The sequence below is a fragment of the Macaca fascicularis genome, chromosome 20 (genome assembly GCF_037993035.2).
Source record: "Macaca fascicularis isolate 582-1 chromosome 20, T2T-MFA8v1.1".
Classification (NCBI taxonomy): domain Eukaryota; kingdom Metazoa; phylum Chordata; class Mammalia; order Primates; family Cercopithecidae; genus Macaca; species Macaca fascicularis.
The window spans coordinates 62,963,167-62,976,564 of record NC_088394.1 but is presented as its reverse complement, the minus strand read 5'-3'; the positions used below and the strand labels follow the sequence as shown (position 1 = coordinate 62,976,564).

General features: G+C 52.2%; 1 non-coding gene across 1 annotated transcript; it reads right to left on the bottom strand.

Moving 5' to 3' along the window:
- Nucleotides 1-2,042: 2,042 nt before the first annotated feature.
- On the bottom strand, nucleotides 2,043-13,398 carry LOC101867150 (cocaine esterase). Its single transcript, XR_006694811.3, has 12 exons — nucleotides 13,248-13,398; nucleotides 7,899-8,103; nucleotides 6,808-6,949; nucleotides 5,815-5,948; nucleotides 5,475-5,733; nucleotides 4,963-5,061; nucleotides 4,544-4,687; nucleotides 4,342-4,422; nucleotides 3,925-4,069; nucleotides 3,371-3,508; nucleotides 2,798-2,870; nucleotides 2,043-2,334 (listed from the first exon to the last, which is right to left on the bottom strand). It is a non-coding gene; the product is annotated as a cocaine esterase (transcript).

Sequence of the window (13,398 nt, the reverse complement as noted above, 5' to 3'; positions counted from 1 at the left end):
TAAATAGCCAGACAACCTTGGCACCACCACCCGGCCCTAGGAGTTAAACAAAGTAATAATAATAACATCAACCCCTGGCTTAAACTACTTGTGTTATCTGTAAAGTCCAGACACTGTATGAAAAAAGCATTGTAAAACTTTTTGTTCTGTTAGCTGATGCATGTAGCCCCCAGTCACGTTTCCCACGCTTGCTCGATTTATCACGACCCTTTCACGTGGACCCCTTAAAGTTGTAAGCCTTTAAAAAGGCCAAGTATTTTTTGCTCGGGGAGCTCGGCTCTTAAGACGCGAGTCTGCCGACGCTCTCGGCCGAATAAAAGCCTCTTCCTTCTTTACTCCGGTGTCTGAGGAGTTTTGTCTGCGGCTCGTCCTGCTACAGTGGAATCACGACTCACTGTGGCCTTGACCTCCCAGGCTCACTGATTCGCTGGCCTTAGCCTCCTGAGTAACTGAGACTACAGGTGTGTGCCACCACATCCAAATAATTTTGCTTTTTTTTTGTAGAGATGGCATTTCTCCATGCTGCCTAGGCTGGTCTCGAATTCCTGGGCTCAAGCTCAGGAGGCCCACCCCAGCCTCCACTAGTGCTGCGATTACGGGCATGAGCCACCGCACCTGGCCTAACCGGTAATATTTATTTATTTATTTATTTATTTATTTATTTATTTAAATTTATTTCTGAGGCAGAGTCTCTCTCTGTTGCCCAGACTGGAGTGCAGTGGTGCAATCTCGACTCATTGCAACCTCTGCCTCTTGGGTTCAAGTGATTCTTGTGTCTCAGCCTCCCGGGTAGCTGACATTCTAAGTGTGCACCACAAAGCCTGGCTAATTTTTGTATTTTTAGTAGACACAGGGTTTCACCATGTTGGCCAGGCTCGTCTCAAACTCCTGGCCTCAAGTGATCCGCCCACTTCGGCTTCCCAAAGTGCTGGGATTATAGGTGTGGGCCATTGCGCCTAGCCTAGCCGGTAGTAGTTTTGCTATAGCAGCTGAATGGATTAAGACACTAGGATTCCGGTATCCAGGTTCCCTACTGGCCACTCACAGATATAGGATCACTTGGGGCTTGTGGAGAGGCAGATAGAGGCTTTTTTGGAATTTATTTTTATTTTTTCAGACCTCTCACGGATGAACAGGAATAGGCTTCTCACGCTCAGGTGTGGGCAACATTCTTCAAACACCTCCCTCAAAATGGGAAAGGCCTGGGGGCTCAGAGGAGAGAAGAGAGAAGGCAGGGAGAAGGTGGAGGTGAGGGAGGGAGGATGGGGCCCAGCGCTCAGTGGGGTGTTGGGGAGGGTGGGTTTCCACTGGGGTTTGCCCATCCACAGCTCAGTGGTGGGATCTATCGAGTGTGTCTAACAAGACAGGACCCATGGCAGACTTGGTAACTAACATCATGCAGTAGCTTCTTCTAGTCTCTCTCTCTCTCTTTTTTTTTTCAAACGCAGTCTTCCTCTTCTTGCCGAGGCTGGAGTGCAGTGGCACAATCTTGGCCCACTGCAACCTCTGCCTCCCAGGTTCAAGTGATTCTCCTGCCTCAGCCTCCTGAGTAGCTGAGATTATAGGTGTGCACCACTGTGCCCGTCTAATTGTTGTATTTTTCGTAGAGATGCGGTTTTACCATGTTGGCCAGGCTGGTCTCAAACTCCTGTCCTCAGGAGATCTGTCCACCTTGACCTCCCAAAAGTGCTGGGATTACGGCATGAGCCACAGTGCCTGGCCTATTATTCATTTTTTATTTTTATTTTTCTCAGAGTTTTTTTCCTTATATTTTGTTTTCTTTGCTTTTTAAAAATCTTTTTTACTTGTCACTGACTTGAAGCTCAAACCTTTCCTATTAATTTCTAATCTCTCTCTTTTTTTTTTTTTGAGAAGGGGTCTCACTGTATTGCCCTGGTTGGTCTCAAACCTCTGGCCTCAAGCCATCCTCCCATCGCAGCCTCCCCAATAGCTGGGATTACATATATGAACCCTCATGCCTGAGTAAATTCTTAATAAATGCTTTCTGAATGGATGGACGGAAGAATGAATGAATGGCTATGTGAATGAAGGAATCAACTTCTTTCTCCTCAGTGGGTGTGTGTGGGCACAGCAGGCTGACACTCGCCTGAAAGCGAGCCCAAACCCTCCTCCCTGGCACAGGGAGCTACAGCTCTGTGTTTCTCTTCAGGCTCCTCGAGCTCCTGCATCTTCTTCTGGGGCAGCACCGTCGTCCAGAACTGGAACCTGTGGGCCTTCAGAGCCCGGCCCACTGCAGGCTGTAAGTTCAGCTGCAGGTATTGCTCCTCCTGGTGGAACAGCGGCCAGTGTGGCAGACCCTCGCCGTTGGGGTTCCTGTAGACATGCCGTCCCAGCAGGGCGATACGAAGGTCATTCTGAGCCCCTGGAGCCCAGACCTGAGCACCTGGAGTCTGGTCAGGCAAGGCAGCCAAGCAGGCCAGGTGGGCTTGGGGAGTGAGGGGGGCATCTTCCAGAAACAGGAAACAAATTCCCTCCAGCTAGTGTCAGCTCTAGTGGGGGCGGGGTGGCTGGCTCTGATGTGTCCCTCTCTCTGGGAGGGAGACCCTGACGGTGGCACAGCCCTGGTGCCCACCCTCCAAGTAGAGCGGGGAGATGGAGCGTGTCCACTGCCCCACGGCACCCCCACCCTGTCCAAGTGGGTCCCGCGGCTGGGGAAGGGGCTATCATGTGATTAAGGATGTGGGTGTGCTCATGAGGTCACCCCAGACTAGGAGATTGCTGGATGGGCACAAGCCCCCCAACCCGGGGAGGTTGAGGCAGGGGTGTGCCGTCTCACCCGTTTCGAGCAAAGTTGGCCCAGTACTTCATCATCTTCCTGCTTAGCTGCTCCTCCTCCTCAGTGAATTTAACTGCAGAGAGGAAGGGGACATGTGTCTTGGTCAGGATGGCCCACCTCAGCATCCCAGGTGGAGCTTGTCCATGACCCCCCAGCCCTTGGTCCCCAGTCCCGCTTCTCTGCTTTTTCTCCCACCGCCCTCAGAAGCCAGTCCTCCCCTTTTCCAAACTTTCCCCTTAGCCCAGGCTCTGGCTGACTCCATCCTTCCTGGCCCTGAAGGCCCCTTCTCCCTTCTGTCACTGGCAGTCATTGAAGAAACAAACATCCTGAAAACCTGCTCTGCACCAGGCAGACACCCAAGGGTGGGGAGGGACGGAGGGAGCACAGGCCACAGTCTGAAGGGTCATGAATTCTAATCCTGGCACAGCCTTTGGAGCTGTAACATCTTGAACGCCTGATCTCACCCTGTCTCTGAGCCTCAGTTTCCTTATCTGGGCAGCGAGGACAATCAATCACCCCTCAGGGACCCAGCCAGGGACCCAGCCCACCTCCCGGGAAAGGAAGAAGACTCACCGTAGTTGCCCCAGAAGAAATTTCCGAAAACAAAAGGAAGCTCATCACCATGGTTTGCCTTCACGTGCGGCGGCCTGATGTTCTTGACCCAGCTGGGCTGATGCTAGAACTCATAGAAGTACACAGGGGCCCGGGAACCTGTGGGGTGGACAGCCTGTGACACAGTGGCCCCTCCCCTGAAGACTTCTTGCCTCACCCATGGGGATAAGATACCCAGGTCCAAAGCTGGCTGGAATCTGGACAGTGGGGTGTGGAGCCCCAGGCTGGGGCAGGAGCAGAGGAAGAGACTTGGGATAAATCATGGCCTCGGACTTCTTAGCTGTATCATCTTGGGCAAGTCACTGAAGGTCCCTAACTTCAATTTCCTCATCTGTGAAACGGGGAAATGTCTGTCTCTTGGGCTAGCCGTGAGGATTTACTGCAGTGATGGACCTCAAGTGTCCGCAGAGCCCAATAAACATGAGTGGGGACCTGGATAGCAGCAGGTCTTACCTGGGACCCACAGTCCTGAGCTGTACCCCTGCCAGTCAGGCCTTAGGTCCAAATATACTCACGCTGAAAATGTGCTACTTGGAGTGCAGGGAGCACGAACATGGAGTCTGCCATCATCTCCTGGAACTGGGCTTGGAGGTTCTGGGGCTCCCCATTGTCCCCAATGTACTCCTCCATCAGCAGGTCACCAAATGTAGGCGGCAACATCTACCCCAGGTGGATCAGGAAGAGGCAGGTTACGCTGGATGTCAGGGGCAGGGAGGAGGTGGCCTCGAGCTTGGGGAGATGGACCGTGAGATGTAGCAGGAAGTGGGAGCAAAGGTGAGGCTCTGAGGTGACCCCACCCCCAAACACACACACACTCGGGCCTTTGCTCATGGGGGTCACTACATAGGCAGGGTATCTGGGGGTTGAATTTCCTCTGCCTCAGGACAGGAGAGGAGCCCTTCTCCGTTGGCGAGGGACCCCAGGAGCCTTACCATCAGCGTTAACATTTTCTGCAGAACAGCCTGGAAGGCCTCTCTGTCCATTTCCTTCTGGGTGTCATAGATACTTGTGTCCTGGGTGGCCGGGAGAGAGTCTATAGTTGGGGATGGGATGAGCCTGGAGCTATGAAGCCCTGAACACCCCCCACTACCAGATGGGCTCCCCAGGCACTTGACAGCTTGGGTTGGACCTTACACTGGGGTTGATCCAGCCAAATTCATCATTGTTGACACCAATGATGCTGGGGACAGGTTGAAAGTCAGCAGAGGCCAGCAGCTCCTGGGGATGCCTGGGCAGGAAGATCCCATCCACCACTCCGGGGATCATCATGTTGAAAGGCTGAGGGGAAATGCAAGGTCAGGGAAGAAGGTTGGGTCCCAGACATCTTCCAATGCCTTCTGAGTACCTTCCACTCCTTCCCGGTTCATCCCCGGATGCTCATATCCAATCAATGCCTGGCTCGGGCATGCACCAACCTTCAGTCTCCACCCAGGGCTATGATACCCCGGCAGGCAAATAAGGTAATGTGCCCAGGGAATATGAGGACCATGCAGACCTGCCAGCCCCATGTCTCTTGCACCCCTTCCTCTACACCCACATCCATTTAGACCAACCTTGTTAATTGCAAGAATCTCCTCTTTACTCTTGCCCCTCAGGCAGCCCACTAGGGCCTCAGAGTCAACTTGGCCACAGGCTGACAGATTGGCCACCACCTGCAAAGGGACCAGGCAGGGGCTGGCTCATCCTTCCGAGTAGAGAAGAGGAGTTTGCCCAAGGCCCTGGCCAAGAACAGGGACACCCCAAATCTCACAGGGTACTGCGTATGAATTCCTGCAGTTCTGACACTGTTCCAACTCAGAAGTCGCAGACATAGGAGCCATCCCATCTGCCTAGATGGTTCCCCTCATGATGGGGATCCCTAGGGTGCCAACTTTGCACAGAGGCCACAGAACAAACTTGGCCTCCGCAATGGCAGAAGGATGTGCATTCTGACCCTGGAGCCCCCCAGCAATTCCAAGGTAGGTGGCAGCTCCTGGGGCATGCTCCCCGATGGCCCTTGTCATCCCCACTTAACAGACAGAAGGGGAGGTAGCAGGCCTAGGCCTCCACAGCTGAGGGCACTCACCGTGGAGATAACATCTGCTGAGCTGGCAATGAGGCAGGGCATAAGGGCCACGCCACTCTCCATGATGGCCCCATGGAAGAGTCCTTGGGACATGGGGGACACAACAAGCGAAGACACACTTGTGCCACCCGCAGACTCGCCAAAAATGGTGACACGGTCAGGGTTGCCTCCAAAGTGGGCGATATTCTGCCGGACCCAGCGTAGTGCGGCCACCTGGTCCAGGTAGCCCCAGTTGCCAGTTGCATGCTTGTCTCCAGTGCTGAGAAGTAGCAGGGACAGGGATCACAGGGCTGTCCTGGCCCCGCTCAGCCCCCATGGCCCAGACCAGCCTTAGTCTCACCTGAAGAAGCCCAGGACACCCAGGCGGTACTGGATGGTGACCACCACCACGTCCTCAAAGGTGGCCAGCATGGAACCATCATACATGGAAGCCATGCCAAAAGCAAGCCCACCACCGTGGATCCACACCATCACCTGGGGAAATCAAGGCAGCTACCACGATGCTCCTACCCAGCCAGAACCCCACCAGGGCCACTACCTAGACCAACCAGTGCTTTGCCTCTGCCTACCTCCCCATTAGAACTCCAGCACAAATTCATTACGTGAGTCACAGACTAGGTACCCAGGATCTATCAGGAAGACTAGGCCTCACATCTTTTGGATTGACCTCTCGTATCAAAGCCTGGTTTCATTTGTCCCAGAAAACTCACCAAAGTGGAAAGAAAAGGGGCGTCTCCCTGACGGCTCCACATGAACATTAATCAAAAATGTCCTTAGCCTGAAGCACATAGTTAGACCCCCTTTCAACAGAAAATGTTTTAAAAATTAGCCAGGCATGGTGGCATAGGCCTGCAGTCCCAGCTACTCAGGAGGCTGAGATGGGAGGATCGTCCAGGAATTCGAGGCTACAGAGAGCTACGTTCATGCCACTGCATTCTAGCCTGGGAAACAGAGCATGATGCCACCTCTAACAAAAAAAATTTTATGTGTGCCCATTCTCATAGGCCCAACAGATTATCCATGGCTGGGATTCTTGGTAACCTCAAGGTGCAGCCCTTGGGCACTTGAGTGGATGTCCTGGGTGTGAGTTGGCTGGGTGAGTCCTGGGTCCAGCCCAGAGCCACAGCCTTTGACCTCTGGCAGCAGCCAGAACTCTGTGACCCCATGTCCAGGGGCCAGCTGCCCAGCCTGGGTAAGGAGCATTTCCCGGACCTGACAGTGAGAAGTTTCTCAGTATGGTCCCCTCTGCAGCAGGGCCTGAGCTAATATTGTCCTTTCCAGCTTCTTGCAGAACTGTCCTCCAACCCCCAGTGAACTGTGGCCTGACACCCACCGGTAGGTTAGAGCCTTCGTGGCTGTAGGCCGGCGTGTAGATGCTGAGGTACAGGCAGTCCTCGGACATGGAGACGGAAGGGATGGTCACATTGACTTGGTTCCGAACCTCTGAATCCATTGTGGTGAGGTCCTGAAGACACCTGGTAACCAGAGCAAACAATCAGTCCAGCGGCCGCATCAGACCCTGGGTTCAGATGTGCCCCCAGCCACCCTCAGCCCCTCTCACAATACCCTGCCCACACATGATCCCTCTCAAAAATCCCTTCCCACCAAGTTACAGGCCACAGGCTCTGGGGAAGCTGGGATGGAGCTTGGACTTCCAGGGAGGTCTCGAGGTCATTGAGGACCTTGGGTATCATTCCTCCCGACACTGGAAACCTTGACTCTCAGGGGTTTCTCTGAGAACCATTGGCTACATGTGTTGACATTCACCACTATATCGCCGTACCCCCTCAGGCCTGGGACAGGGGAGTAGCCCACACATGTGTGCTACATGAGTGAATGGATGTTAATTTCTCATGAGAAGGGCAGTGGGATGTCTCTCATCCCAAGTCTAAACTCTCAAAAACTCATCATTCCCACATGGCCTCCAGTTGGAAAAATATACACGTCTCTTGGCCAATGGCTCCTGGCCCAGTCGGTGGACACAGTGACTGTGGAGAGTGCAGGTCCCCAGGAAGCTACCACTACTGTTCTCTTCAGCTATTTGCAACATCTGCCACTAGAGTTAGGGGCTCCTACAAGGTTCATAGAGCTACATCGAAACTTTCCCAGAGACACCTGCCACTGGTGGCAGAGAAAGCTTGGCATAACCAGAATCTGGGGAGAGCTGTGTCTCTGCCCCTCCCTTCAGCACCTGGAGCCAATGCCTCCCAAATGCCAAGCCTTGAGCCAGGAGTCTGAGAAGTTATTCACCCTCCCGAGCCTCAGCATGCTCATTGGAAAAATGCACGTGGGAATCCAGGAAACTCAGAAGGAAAACTGGCTGTGGGGGTTTAGGTGACATGACAATTGCAGCCTAGCTGAGCTCAGAGTACCTCCACCCCTGCCCCAGGGCTTGGAGTTCCCTGGACCCCTGGGAGAGCTTACACATCCGGATGGGTGGTTCCATCTCTCACACCACTCCAAGATTCAGGGGGTTCAGGGGGTGCAAATCGCAGCGGACCTAGAGGTGGCTTGGCAAAGGGAATTCCCAGGAAGGTATGGACCCCGGTATCGGCGCCTCTGACATGGACAAGACTCCCCAGCACCTGGCCCGCGTGTGTGGTCCGGATGGGACTGGCAGAGTCCTGGCCTGTGGGCAGAGAGACAGATATCACAGCTGGGTCTGTCCAATCGGTTGCCCTCCCATACTGTTGGTATTGCTGCCTCCTTGCCATCCTCAGCTTAGCTCAAGGGATCCTGATCTATAAACACGGGCTTTATGAACTTCCTGCCTGTAACACTCTCTTCCCGCTCTGCCTTCCTGGGCCTGTCTCCATCCTACCAGGCTGAGGCTTCTCGGGGCCTGACATCATCATTCAGCCCTAGGACCTTCAAACAAAGGGTCACATGCCCTTGTTGGAACTAGAGTGTCCTTTCAACTGTGTGCCAGGTCATGTGACAGTAGGATGATGGTGGGAATTGGGCAGGCAAGGTTCCTGTCCTCAGGGATGTCATGTCCAAGGTGGCAAGAAATGACATAAAGAAAGCATCCTCCAAACCATGAGTGATGTTGGTGAAAAGAGCTACAAGAGAGAAGTATGGCTGTGACTGGGACATAGAAAGCACAGCTGCTGGCTTGGGGACCCTAGTGGGACTCTGTCTCTGCAAAAAAATCAAGAAAATAAATTAGCAGGGCAAGGTAGCGCATGCCTGTAGTCCCAGCTATTTGGCAAGCTGAGGTGGGAAGATTGTATGAGCCTGGGAGGTTGAGGCTACATTGAGCCATGATCGGGTCACTGCACTCCAGCCTGGGTGACACAGTGAGAACCTGTCTCAAAAAAAAAAAAAAAAAGGCCGGGCGCGGTGGCTCACGCCTGTAATCCCAGCACTTTGGGAGGCCGAGGCGGGCGGATCACAAGGTCAGGAGATCGAGACCACGGTGAAACCCCGTCTCTACTAAAAATACAAAAAATTAGCCGGGCGCGGTTGTGGGCGCCTGTAGTCCCAGCTACTCGGGAGGCTGAGGCAGGAGAATGGCGTGAACCCGGGAGGCGGAGCTTGCAGTGAGCCGAGATCGGGCCACTGCACTCCAGCCTGGGCTGGGCGACAGAGCGAGACTCCGTCTCAAAAAAAAAAAAAAAAAAAAAAAAAGGCAGCCTATCTGCTGTGGGGATCAAGGAGGGAGGGTAGCCCTCCAAAAGCAAAACAAAATAAAACCTAAAACCCAAATCTGATTATGCCTCTAAAATATAAATACAAGTTTAGAGGGAAGACAGGGGACAGAAGAAGTTACAAGACACCACTGGGATGCAATCAGCAAAACCTAAATGGTGGGATCCTCTCCAGAACAAATAAAATGGTCTCTTCAACATGCAACAAAATTTAGAAAGAACATAAAAGAGACACAGAGGGTAAATCTGAAGACTGAAAGAGATTCAAGAAGCACAGAAAAATGACACATAAGAAGAAGTGTTGGTAAGGATGTGGAAAACTTAGAACTTTCATACATTGCTGTTGGGAAGGTAAAATGGTGCAGCTGCTTTGGAAAACAGTTTGGCAGTTTTTCTGAGATTAAACATAGAGTTGCCATATGACTCAGCAATTCCACTCCTAAGTATAAATCCGAGAGAATTGGCCAGGCATGGAGGCTCACACCTGTAATCCCATCACTTTGGGAGGTCAAGGTGGGTGGATCACCTGAGGTCGGGAGTGCGAAACCAGCCTGGTCAACATGTGAAACCCTGTCTCTACTAAAAATAGAAAAATTACCCATGCGTGGTGGCACGTGCCTATAATTCCAGCTACTTGGGAGGCTGAGGCATGAGGATCCCTTGAACCTGGAGATGTAGGTTGCAGTGAGCCCGGGTGACAGAGTGAGATTCCATCTCAAAAAAAAAAAAAAAAAAAACTACCAATTTGCAAAGTATGAACCTTATTTAATCCTGATTTATTTTTAAAAAATTTGTTTTAATACAAGTATCATTTATAAACATTAAAGAACATTTGACTATATATTTGATTAAATTGAGAACATATTATGTTGTGGAAATACACAAGTACATATATATATGTTTCTTTTCTTTTTTTTTTTTTTTTTTGCGACGGAGTCTGGCTCTGTTGCCCAGGCTAGAGTGCAGTGGCTGGATCTCAGCTCACTGCAAGCTCTGCCTCCCGGGTTCACGCCATTCTCCTGCCTCAGCCTCCCGAGTAGCTGGGACTACAGGCGCCTGCCACCTTGCCCGGCTAGTTTTTTGTATTTTTTTAGTAGAGACGGGGTTTCACCGTGTTAGCCAGGATGGTCTCGATCTCCTGACCTCGTGATACACCCGTCTCGGCCTCCCAAAGTGCTGGGATTACAGGCTTGAGCCACCGCGCCCGGCTTCTTTTCTTTTAGTAGGACATGATGAAAAATTTACAGATGGTATGATGTCTGGGATTTGTTTCAAATAACGGTGCAAGGGGGAGGTGGCCATCCAGAAAACACCCGGTTATATTCAACCTGAGAAAGCTGATTTAAAACGAAAACAAAAACAAGATCTTTGTCATTGCTGAAGGTGGACAATGGGTACGCTGGATTTGGTACATTACTCTTTCTACCTCAGACTTGGCTCATCCCTTGGTGCTGTGCAGCCCTCTAGCAGCCTTGACCCTCTCTGTGCCTCAGGGAGATTCACCTGCTGCAGTTATTCCCACCAGCTCCCACCTGCCTGGCACCTTCCCTTTTGGAATCTCAGGTTCTGCTATGTAGCATCTGAGCCCAGTTCCATAATAAAAAGTCAAAAAATAGGCCAGGCGTGGTGGCTGACATCTGTAATCCCAGCACTTTTGGAGGCCGAGGCAGGTGGTCACTTAAGGTTAGGAGTTCGAGAACAGCCTGGCCAACATTGTGAAACCCCATCTCTACCAAAAGATACAAAAATTAGTTGAGCGTGGTGGCACGTGCCTGTAGACCCAGCTATTTGGGAGGCTGAGGCATGAGAATCGCTGGAACCCGGGAAGCAGAGGTTGCAGTATCTCAAGGTGGCACCACTGGACTCAAGCCTGAGCGACAGAGTGAGACCCTGTCTCAAGAAAAAAAAAAAAAAAAAATCAAAAAATGAAAACAGCCTTAGGGAGCTAATGCCACCCTACACCTGTCAGTTTAACATGGATCAACATGTTTGATGCCACCTGGTGTGGGTGAGGCCGGGCTCAGTAGACATTTACAGGCACCAGACAGGACATTTTAACAATGTCTCCAAGTCAAAAGGCCCACTCCTCTCCCCAGTAACACGCTCCTGCACACAATTCCTTGCTGGAGGGGATGTCTATCCAGGTAATTCCTTGTGGCCACTGATGCCTGATGGTTGTTACAGCAAAGGACATCACCTGCTGAAATGTCCCTGGTTAGAGACCTGTTACATCAACTCATGTAATAAAAAGATTCATTACTTGCTTCATCCTTGAGAGAAGCCCTTCCATTAATCAGTATGAAGAAGCTCTACCATGTAGGGGTGTGTGGAGGCCACCCTATGTGTTAGAAAGTGGAAAAGCCCTGCCCCAGAAAGTGGGTGAGTTTATGACTGTTTAGTTGAAAATCAAGGACAAGTACACACATCTGTTCCTGTGTAAACTGCTGGGCACTGTGTGTACTGCAGTGTGAACAGGCAGTTTCGAATGTGCGCCATGGGGACTTTAATGGCCCCTGAGGAGAAGCTAAGACTGGTTGGGTAAAAAGAGTACGGCACACATCACCTGTACACTCCTATGGCTTGTCAATTATTTTTTCTGAATGTCGGTCCAATCCAAAATTTTGTGTGTATATATATATATATATATGTGTCAAAGTCTCCATCTGTTGCCCATATTGGTGTGCAGTAGTGTGATTACAGCTCTCTGCAGCCTCTACCTCCTGGGCTTGAGATCCTCCCACCTCAGCCTCCTTAGTGGCTAGGAGTACAGGTGTGTGCCACCATGCCTGACGCTTTTTTTTTTTTTTTTTTGGTAGAGACGAGTCTTGTTGCCCAAGTTGGTCTCTAACTTCTAGCCTCAAGTGATCCTCCCATCTCTGCCTCTCAAAGTGCTGGGATAACAGATGTGAACCACTGTGCCTGGCCCAAAATATTTTAAAAGGTAGCCATCTGTGAGGTCAGGCAAATCTTCATGCCTGGGCTCCTGGTGAATTCTAGAATGTGGTGAAGGGCAGACACGGGAGGAAGCCCTGCGGGAGTGCACCATGGGGCGGGGGCGGGGGTGTATGGACTCCACCTGGGCAGATTAAATTGGGAAAGGCTCAGGAGAGACAGTCAGATCATAGACTTAGGAGAGTTTCGGGTGAGAGGACGAAAGCCCGAAACACTCCCGGAGCTTCTGAAAAATGCCTAGAGAAGCCTGGCAGGCACACAAAGCCATCACCTTTGCCCTGGAAGCCAAGCTGTGTCCTTGCCCAGGATGAGGTAAATGGTATCAGGGACACCATGAGCTCTTTGACTTTTTTTTTTTAAGACAGATTTTTGCTTTTTCACCCAGGCTGGAGTGCATTAGTGTGATGAAGGCTCACTGCAGCCTCAACCTCCCCTGCTAAAGTGATCCTCCCACCTCAGCCTCCCAAGTAGCTGGGACTACAGGTCACAGGCCACCACAGCCCACTAATTTCTTTACATATTTTGTACACACCGAATCTCACTATATTGCCCAGGATGGCCTCCAACTCCTGGGCTCAGACGATTCTCCCCCTCGGCCTTCCAAAGTGCTGGGATTGCAAGTGTGAGCCAATCACTCCCAGCCACTGCAGCCTTTTGGATCCCCTTTAGGATTTGGCCCCTGGGGGCTTCTGTTCCCCAAGGACCACTAATCTTGTCTGAGGCCCCTTTGCAGGGGTCAGGGCGCCCCCCTGGCCAAGGACGCCACACACTCAGAGCCAGATGCTGCGAGAAACTGTTATTGTTATTATCGGCCGGCAGCACTGGCTACGGCCACAATCCTAAGAGGGAAATGGACTGAATCCCCGCACCCCCAATCCCTCACCCACTCAGACCCAGAGCTGCCGACCTGGCCTGACAAGTCCCGGCACTCCTGGGTCCCCTGTACTGTGCTGGTTCCTCGCTGTGGTGTCCCGCAGCCAGACCCTTTCTGCGCTTCTAGAAGCCCACCTCGGGCGGCTGGGAGGCATCGCGTGGGGCTCACAAGTTCCACGCTGTCATCTACACCAGCTCCCACCTCCCAGCACCTTCCCTCCCGCACTGTCAGGTTCTGCCTCCGCAGCATTTGGCAGATCTGAGCCCGGTCCCTGTCGCCCCTCCGCGGGAGCCTCACCCTGGCCGCGGACTAGAAGCAGCAGGAGCCCACAGGCCACCGCACTCAGCCGCGCCCGAAGTCGGTGCAGCCGCATGGTCGGCTCGCTGGTCTCGGTTCGCTGCCGATGTACACGCTGCTGTTCACCCAGAGGCTGCCCCGAGTCGTTCCA